Source organism: Trichoplusia ni, chromosome 6 (assembly GCF_003590095.1).
Source record: "Trichoplusia ni isolate ovarian cell line Hi5 chromosome 6, tn1, whole genome shotgun sequence".
NCBI classification, from domain to species: domain Eukaryota; kingdom Metazoa; phylum Arthropoda; class Insecta; order Lepidoptera; family Noctuidae; genus Trichoplusia; species Trichoplusia ni.
The window spans coordinates 328,093-338,462 of NC_039483.1; the positions used below are offsets into that span (position 1 = coordinate 328,093).

The window sequence follows — 10,370 nt, forward strand, 5'->3', positions numbered from 1 at the left end:
ACATTGAATCGAATCTGTTCCGAATTATGTATTTATGTATTTTGGTAAGGCGGTGAAATCCCACTTCCTCTCTCTCTCTCTCTCCCACTCCCTCGGGGGAGGAAATGGGTAGTGCCAGACTCTTACTGACTAAACCTGAACTGCCGTGCTACGTCATCCGCTTTTTTGTTTCGCTGTATGGCCATGCCTTGCAATCCTGCATACACATGCTATACATACCTGTGACAATCATAACTGTTTAGTCATCACGGTTCTTCAGATATAGCTCAGAGACCGACGGATGGATAGACATACAATCAACGGAGCCTGAGTTTGGCTTTCGTCTTTGTCTCTTTGGGATGGATAAGTTTTTCCTTTGCCTATCAGTGGGACACAGAGCGCTAGATAATAAAGTCTTTATTGTTTATCAATCCCAACATGAAATAGGGAGAAAAATAAGTATAAGAAATATACAAAAGCACATCATCATTCTCTACAACCTTTAAGCCAGAGATTCTTCATTTGCCACATTCAATTTTCCCAACTGCAAGTCATCTTGACACCATGTCAAGATGTCTTGCAGCTGCGAAGGTCATAAGTCAAGGTCGATTCGATATAGTTAAGGACAGAGGAAAATACCGCGAATCTCCTAATTACCCGAGATCAAGGTTTGGAAACCTTCATCTTGAGAGCTCGAACAATAGCTGTGTGTCGACCTCCAAGCTGTCAATTCTATCTATTAGGGATGGGGTGGATATGTTTCGGATATAGATACGAATGAGTCATCTTGTCTATTGACAGTAGATACAAAATATCCGATGAAGTTGCATATGTTCAATGTTTTCTGGTAATCGATTATTTGAATATTACGGGTGATACATTTTTTTAAACAGCATTTAATTATTCCAAAATTTTGTTGTAATCGATTGTATACACAGAGTTTCACAAGATTCTGATTACATTTAAAAAACTGATATCGAATATCTTTCATATATCTTCCAAGAAAGTAATAGTCCATGCCGAAAAAAAATCTTTGAGACTTTGAAGGACCTTGAGACTTGACTTTGAGTTTTTCTTAAAATAGAGACTGTATCTCATAAATGTCAATGATTATCAAGTTCAGAAACAATAGTGAAGACATTACCGGAGATTGATATTCAGTTCAGACTGTTGTCTTGAAACAAGTTATACCAGATATCTGATACTTTCGGATACACTTACAGCTGCACCATCCCTGTTATCTAATGATCCGTTATAGACGCGAGTTTGGTTCAAAAGCGTTATTTATGGAACAATTCCAAGTTGGCAGCATTTTGGTTTGTGCTGTGATGACAGCAAACTATGCGATTCACAATAGAGAATTAGATGATAATACATTATGCTCTTGATTCCTGAAGGCGTTTTAAATAAGTTTTTAAAAAAGCTGTATCACAGGCCAAGGAAAACAAACCCAGGGAAATCCGCATGGACTTTCTCCACCCTGGGGAAGGCGAAGAGGTGTGCCGGACTCCTACCGACTAAAACCACCAGAGGGCTTCACCCTTCCCTTGTATTAACATTTTATTTCATCAATTGAGATTCCGCGGAAGAACCGCGCGCGCCGTGTTTGAAATTTCAATTTGGTCAGCAGACTTCCCCTGTCTGCTGCCAAAGGCCATTTATGATGGCTGATGGAGGGCATTGTCAGCCCGCCTAATAGCCATTTCACATTTTTCATCATTTCATCACTTTTTTGCCTTTACCAACGGTTGTGTCGGTACAGTAAAAAATTAGATCGACAGCTTGATAGTAAAGCCTTAATCATATTGTTCCGGTTTCAAACTTTCGGTACAAAATCCTAAAAATAAGACAGAATAGCTCTTATATTTATCAACTTCTGAAAACATAAATAGACACAGATAAACTCGTTGACTATTTATCCTTTTTCAATTGTATTTCAGTCTCGTACCAAGTGAGTTAGGGCTTTAAATTGGTTCAAGATACTAAATTTTATACTATACTAGCATTTTACCCGGCTTTGCCCGCGGGTAAATGCGGTTAATTTCATATTTAAGGTTAAAGATTAATTCGACTTGGAAAAGTAAGAACATTCACTACATACACGATTTTTCCTTTATTACAATATTCAGAATACAAGTGTATTTTTATCTATACCTAACAGAAAAAATATAATCAAATGAATTTCAGGTCGTATTTGTACATTGTATTTGTCACCCAGCGGAATTGGACTGTCGAGTCGAACTTGATAGTTTTTTTCTATATTTGCTAAATGTCTGTTAGGGTAGTTTATTAATAGATATAATAAGGGGCACAAAAAATATTTAAAGAAAAATTTCCACTTTCATACGAATGCAAATGAATTATACAAAATCTTAAGTTCATTATTAAAAGCACGTACCGGCACTAAACCGTCCATTAGAGAGCAGACAGAAAAAAAACGATTTTAAAGTTCAGATGGAAGAAATAAGATAGTTGGGGGAAATTAAAACTGGTTAAGTACTAGTTGCACTTACGAACTAAATGTTCCGTACATTTTTACTGTAATTTATTATTTAATATCAGAGGTTTTTTTCTGTATTTACCTTGAAATTAAAAGTATGTTTTTTTTTTATATGAAATGCCATAGCGGGATTGGAGGTGAAAGATTCATGTCTGAGCCTATTTGTTTTAGTAAGTTCTAAAAAAATAAGCAAACGCTTATTTTGCTTTAGTCTGTCCTTCTTAAAATTATAATCGGAATCATGATATGAAAAACTTTTAAAGAATGATTTAGAGTAGGTATGCTCTTTACAAATGTAGTGAACTTAGTGACACAACAGCTATCGCTATACTTCATGACTTTTCGATTTTCGTATAGGCCAAAACTGTCTGCCACTAGTTCGATCCCCGAGTAAGACAAGCATATCTGTGACAAGTGCTTGTCCTGATTCTGAGTGTTTTTGTGCTTATGATTTGACTGTTTGCAAAACAAGGAATAAATTCCTCAGTGCGGGAGTCGATTGAAACAAGAAAAGGAATTAAAAGTTGACAATTGTTTTGCCGAATCCAGCAGTTACCGTTATTATCGTTTCTCTCTTTTGCAAATGTCATTTCTAAATGACAAAAGAAGATAAGATCTTAGGAAAGTGCAGTTTTTTAACCGATGAGCTCAACCCTTAATATTCATCGGTATCACAAATGAAGTATCTCCCTTCGTCTCTCGGTTCCTGTCCCTCCCTCCCTCGTTAGCGAGCCAAACGGGACATTAATCAGGTCCTCGTTTTCTCTTGGTAGTCTAGAACATTCCACATTATTCAAAAGACTAGCTGTTGCCCGCGGACCCGCCGGATGAAAATCGAAAATGGTCCAACGGGAACATTAGATCGGAATAAAAGTCATGTGTTAATTCTGGCTATAAACTATCTGCGTACCAAGTCTCGTCGAATTCGGACAGTGGTTTTTAAGTGAGAGAAGAACAAACATATTTATTTCTGTTGTTTGTATGTATGTCATACAAACATTCGCGTTTCTAATATTAGTAGGGAGTAGGATTACTTTCGTTCTAGACTTACTTAGATAGTGAATTTTCAGTCTTGAGAAACTTTTGATTAATGGTTTTAGCTTTTAGTTTAAAACTAATTAATTATTTTTGTCATGTTTCCATTTTGATAGTAACGTATGGTTATTGTACAAACTGGTGTCAAAGTTATAACCTTTGATGAGTTTTGAAACACGCCCTTGAAACATTTTTAGGTGAGCGAGATTCCCTAACGGTGTTTTTCTTAACCGTTTTAAGCAAGTGATAACTATATGTACCTACAGATATTCTAATAATATTACAAACACGATATTTTGTAAGTAAGAAAAACATATGAGGTGATTTTCTTACCGAAAATATTTGTACGTGATTAAATTAATATTTTTAGATTGCAGGTGAAACGGCAAGGCGAAGGTAGTTTTAAATAAATTCGAAATGAGAATATTATCATAATCTAAACAGTCATTTCATTTGTCATGCCAAGAACTACGTTAACTCTTAATAAAGCAGGATTGTCTGTTGTAATGTGACGTCAGAACGACGTGACGTCACGCAGCACCCTCCCCTAGCACGCTAGACATTGTCACGGAACATGAAAGCGGTGATTAAGCGAAATTGTCACGCCAAAGTCAGGACACGTATCGTTCTCGTATATTAAGTACACATTGTGTTCATTTTTTTTTAATAATATGATAATAATTATAGATCTTATTTTTCATGGTTTTCCATTTACCGTTAAACATTTTAGATAAGTAGGTAATTTATATTTTTTAACTTGATATTCCAAAGTAAAAACTCTAAATCTCCTATTAACTGAGCAAGTGAGCAAGGTTTTTCTCGTCGTTTCTTTAAAAGGATACTCCTACTCTAGGTTAAACAGGCTGCTTTTATTTGTCGACTGACATGTTTGTGTGATGTGCACGATCATTCGTTCTGTTCCTGGGTGTAATTTATCCAGAATACGTATGTGTTCGGGAATATATAATTACGTTTATAAGTTGTCTAGTGCTCATAACACAAGCTTTGCTTCGTTTGAAACTAGGAATGTTATATATGTTATGTATTATATAGGAGATATTGTCCTAAATTTTGTCCGGTTCACCCAAAGCAAAACCAATTCAGTAACACAGGACAATCCAAGTATTAATCGAATAGAATTTCTGTATGGCTGTCACCTAGCAACAGATCTGTGCACTATTGGCTGAATAATTCCAGTGGTCAGTGGTTTTACCCGCTGTCAATATCAGAAACCTAGCATGGAATAATTTATTTCGGCCTATCGCTTGACTTGCGCCACGGTTTAATAAATTTCATCAAATGGGATTTGCTTTTGTTTATTGTCATTTCTATGAGAGTTTATTTAGGCGTCGTTAAGTCTATTTTGATGTAATCGCATTTTTGACAGAGTTAAAGAGAATAAAAGAAACGTTTAAACACTCATAATAATCCTCGCTAAGTCCGACACACATCGCTACAATGAGGTTTTCGTACAAACAGGCTAAAAAGAAAAAAATATTTCCAAGAATATATTACCAATAAAAATTATGACCAAACCTAAAGTAGGTGCAATAATAATACAAAAACACGTATTTTTCCCTTCAAGACAAACTTCCGCGAATTCTCTCTTGTCGAAATAACTAGACGTTTTTGTGAGTTTAAAACTACAGAAACTTTTGTAGCCTTCCACTAGTTGTAAGTCTGATAAACGTTCACGATAAACGCATAATGGAAAGGGGAAACGAAAGACATTTCTTCAGTTTTGTTCCGCTAAAAATAACTTGCCGTACCTTTGAGGCTTGACGGTAACTTCCGGAGTGTCTCAGGTTTATTTCCGTCACAGTTATATTGTTTCTTACTTCATTTTGTGCCGAAAATTGTATATATTTTGAGGTTCCGTCTAGAAATGACTGATATGAAATTGGAAATTGTCTTCATACCTAAACACAACCTCCTCCACTCCAAATCTGCACACAGCTAACATTTATATGCTATGGACCTCAATGACCAATTAATTAATGAAAATTAGCACTTCGTATAAAACCTACTCCAATCAATATTTCATGACAATAATAAAATTGGACATTCAGCACAGGGCGGAACATTCACGGTCAATACAATGAATTATTTATTGTTTACTTTTTAACTATTACGTTGGTAAAATTCTTAAGAAATTAGGAATAGTTTCAAATTTAATCCAATAGTTTGAAATTTGATTCATCGGCCATTGTATGAAGCAGAATTTTTGCCCAGATCTTACTTACGCATAAACTATGAAAGAGCCTTGAATTTCGGTTCACATAAACATTACATACTCCATTTTTGTGTTCCAAAAATATACCGAGCCGGGAACAAAGCCTACATGATCTTTTTAATAAAAAACACACGGACAGATCGAACAACTTTACGATACATATCAATGCATGGCAATCAATCCCGCCGTCCAATACGGATCGCGGCCATTTTTAATATCGGAGACTAGACCGACAATATTTAACGGTTAGATAGAAATATTTGGAATAAAACCTGAAGCGAGGGGTTTTGGACTGTGGTTAGAAACTTCTTTATTAACTTACTTTTCGAACAGACTTACAAAATTCACTTGCAGAGAAATACACTTAAATGTAAATTAGTGAGATATATTTGCCATAGCGGGTAACTTAATAAAAAAGGGGTTTATCTGTTATAACATAACGCAAAGAACCATAATAATTGTTTTATTCACAAAAGGCGATAAAGGTGAAATTTTTTTTTGACCGTTTTATCCGTTACCTCAATTTTAACTTTTACGTACTAGTTTTTTAAGTGACTAGCTATTCATGTGATACAGCCTGGTTACAGACGGACAGAGAGCGGTGCCTCAGTAAGAGATATTCCGTTTTTACACTTTGGCGATACGGCGAACCTATATAAATTGATATTTAGAGTGAATTTAGTAACAAAGCCAATTAAAGTTTTTCTCAAAACCAATTATAGTTATTTCATTTTAGCTTAACTTCAGTCTAATTTCGTAATTGGTTTCGGTTGAAATAATAAATCTCTGATATTTTAATGAAAATCCGGAAAATCAAACAGTGCGTAAACAAGAGATTAATTCTCTATATTAATTCATTGTTAGAGGTACTTTTTTTTGAAAAAGTTTAAATATTTTTTTAATGCTGGCCATAAATGGCCAAAAAAAAAACAACATTTTTATTTTATCACGCGTGCTAGCCGTTTTCAATCAGCAGTAAACGGGTAAACCTGTCAGTCAAACTGCACGCGTCAGTGCACGCATCTGCGCACGCATATACCGCATATGCGATCTGGCATATCTTTGATGTTCTGCCAATGTTTGACTGTACTATATACCGAGGATGCTAATAGGAGAGTGACAAATATTCGTGGATCACGCAAATGCTTGTTATACGCGGGGATCGAACTATTATCACCAAGTGCCTCAAAACTGAGTTGCAAAAATCTATCCGGAACGGCAAAAAAAAAAGGAAAGTTGTTTAAAAACGTGGGAAAAAAAGGCAGGTGTTCAATTTATTTTTGAAGATTTTATCTATATATTACTAATATATAAAGCTGAAGAGTTTGTTTGTTTGTTTGAACGCGCTAATCTCAGAAACTACTGGTTTAAATTGAAAAAATCTTTTTGTGTTGAATAGACCATTCATCGAGGAAGGCTTTAGGCTATAAACCATCACGCTGCGACTAATAGGAGCGAAGATACAATGGAAAATGTGAAAGAACAGGGCAGGTATAAATCATAACTTATATGTATCTTCTACCCACGGGGACGAAGTCGCGTGCAACAGCTAGTATTTACATAAAAACCGAGTCAAAATACCAACAAGAGATCCTTTACTTTTTTTTTTTAATATTTAGCAAAAGAGATTTAAGATGCTAATCCGCGTCAGCAATGTGTCAACATTATATATCATTTAGTAAACTACATTTTGTAACGTCAAAGTAAGTTATAGTTAAAAAAAAGCAGGCTGAAATTGTATGACAACAAAAAGTAACAAAATATGTCTTGTCAAAAATGTTTAATATCATACATAGGTAGCTACATTCAAACGTCTCCTATGTCACCATGTATCACGTTACTAGACAACCTCCATCACATTTCTAAGTCAAAAATGTAATGTCACATTTTCCCCAAAAATCATAAGTTATTTCCCATTCCGTCAAGAGATTTGTCTTCGTCTAAAGTGACAGGTGCTACGGATAACATAACTCAGGCCCATATCTTAGGTCCTAGTCTAGACTGGACATAAATAAGCTCCAAAACGATGTATGTCATATTTTTGACGTTTATTACATAACTCATTTATTATAACTGTAACGGTTGTTGGAAAAATGTTAGAATGCACATGCTCGACCTCCGTGGTCGAGTGGCGGTTTCAAGGTGTCGCTAGCTCGGAGGTCCCGGGTTCGATCCCCGGTCGGGTCAATGTAAAAGTCACATTTTCTACATTGTCTCGGGTCTGGGTGTTTGTGGTACCTTCGTTGTATCTGAATTCCATAACACAAGTGCTAAAGCAACTTAATTTGGCTTCAGAACAAAGTATGTGATGTTGTCCGCATTTATTTATAAAAAAATATATAATATATAGAACGACTCACGATCTTATGTTTTTCTTTGAGAAAAAGTTACGATACGATACGAACTATAGCGATAGTATTTCAAAACAAAAAGAAACCCATTTTGAATTACGAACGAAAAGAAAAACAATGGATGCCGTGAAGAGCCAGATGAAAAAATGGAAAGCATTGGACTCGCTTATCGTGATTAGATCTCTTTGGCTGGATGGAAAGAAAAACAATGGTGAGATAGAAAAGAGATTGTATTATTAATTTACATACCATTTATATAGAAAATACAGAGTATTTGAATAACGAATTAACGTAAGCCGTATTAATTTTAAATGATTGCTTTGCAGCCGTAACTATCAATGTATGTATTTGTGGTATGCTATTAATTTACTATTTGTACTACCTACAGATGAATACAAGTTGAAGTAAAATTGTAATACAAATGTTACTTACTTACTAAAGATAGATCTGACAGGTCAGGGATATTTATTGTATTTTAGTTGTTTTTCTAATTAAAATAAATTTAAAACGCTTCCGGTCCGGCCTTATTTATTTTACTATGATAAAAAACTATAAGTAAAATAAATAAACAACTTTCGATTCCGACAAAAAAAAAAACAAATTTTCCGTGTTTTTATTTTGACTTAACAATAAAAATATAAATAAAAGTAAAATTTTAACTGAATTTAATGGAGTGTATTTAAAATATGATATAATCTGTCCGATAATAATGACAGCTGTCAAACATCACACCTGTCTAATGACATCAATGGAGCTGAACAGTTCTGGGCCCCGATTCTGCTATTTTACAATGGCCGATGAATGAATGGCAATTGGATTAAATTTAAAATTATTCCTATTCTCTTAAGTATTTTGCCAATACAATAATTGTATTGACCTTGAATATACCGTCCTGCACTGAATTTCCAATTATTGTGTAGAAAAATGCTTAAGAGAATAAGAAAATTGTAATTTTAAGCCAAATTTCATTAATTCATCGGCCGTTATGAATGGCAGAATTGGGGCCCTGACGCCCTGTTGTTGTTCACATGAGTATAAGTGTGAACTTAACGGACAGCTACGGTTGCCAAATGCTGTGGTCCTAAACTAACATTTGCTTAAAACTTGGTAAACATGATCGTTATTTACTTTACTGCATGCAGTTAAGAGCGGCCTGCAGTTGAAGCAGACAACAATTAATAATTGTAAAATACTTTTTTGTATCAAATATGATATTTGATGTTTGGTGAAGTGTTGTTCGATTTTTATAATAATTGTGCCAATATTTAGATTATCTGTGGTCCCATGACCAACCGAATCAAAATGCTGATTAAACTTCAGGCCTCGGCCTCGTGTGTTTTTCAAGCGTCTTTTTTTTAATATTTATAGAATGTTTCATTAGCGTTTTTTTAAGTTTTCATAAAAAATACACAATTTTGAATTTGTTCCGGCACTAGGACCTTCATTCTTTTGGGTACCACACGCAAAGAGAAAATACCCTGTATATACACAGTGTAGCGAGTAACTCGCGCTTGATTGATTTTTATTATAAATTTATGTTCATTGTTTTATAGGCACTTTCCGTACACATTTATGTTCTGAATAATGAGTAGTCTATGTGTATGTGTTAATGTAGGTAATGAGAAGTGGTTATTGCAAACGTATTAAACAAGAAACATTAAACTATGCTATCGGTAACGTACAATAGAGTTCATAATTGTTTGCTCTTCATTTCAGCTGTCTGAACATTTGTGTTTGAAACTCAAGTTTGAATACGAAGCAAAATAACTCTTAGTGCATGCTGAAAGATGTAATGTGTTCGTGCATTTGCAACTCAACACTGTTTATTAAATTTGTTTTAAGTTGGGACGTTCGTAATATTAATAAGTGCAACTTGAATCATAAAGTTAGAACAAGTTTTGGAATATTCCTCGGAGTTTAAATCTGTGCCTGTATCATAAGCTCATAGAGTTTTCTTACGATTGTGGGAGTGGGATGGCGTTATAAGTAAGGTAATGCGCTGTCTCCCTTCTATGATCGTATGCGCACTGATTGTGTTAAGTGATTCTCTGCAAACATTTGTTGGCGAAAGCGTAGTTGTTGTTTGTTACGAAGTTTATGGGTTTAAGTAGAATTTATGTGATTAAAATGAATAAAAATTTAAAAGAACTATCCGAACTAAGAGGTAAAATTAATAAATTTTAAAAATCGAAAAACCCACGTTTTTAAATGACTCCATTGAAACTCCATTGCTTTTATTGATGTAAATTGCATTTTCATCAGGTTTGCAGCT

At 34.6% G+C, this 10,370-nt stretch overlaps 1 long non-coding RNA gene across 1 annotated transcript; it reads left to right on the forward strand.

Moving 5' to 3' along the window:
- The first annotated feature begins 9,101 nt into the window (after positions 1-9,101).
- LOC113495393 lies at positions 9,102-9,857 on the forward strand. The gene is made up of 2 exons (XR_003400716.1): positions 9,102-9,713; positions 9,815-9,857. It is a non-coding gene; the product is annotated as an uncharacterized LOC113495393 (long non-coding RNA).
- Positions 9,858-10,370: the final 513 nt, after the last annotated feature.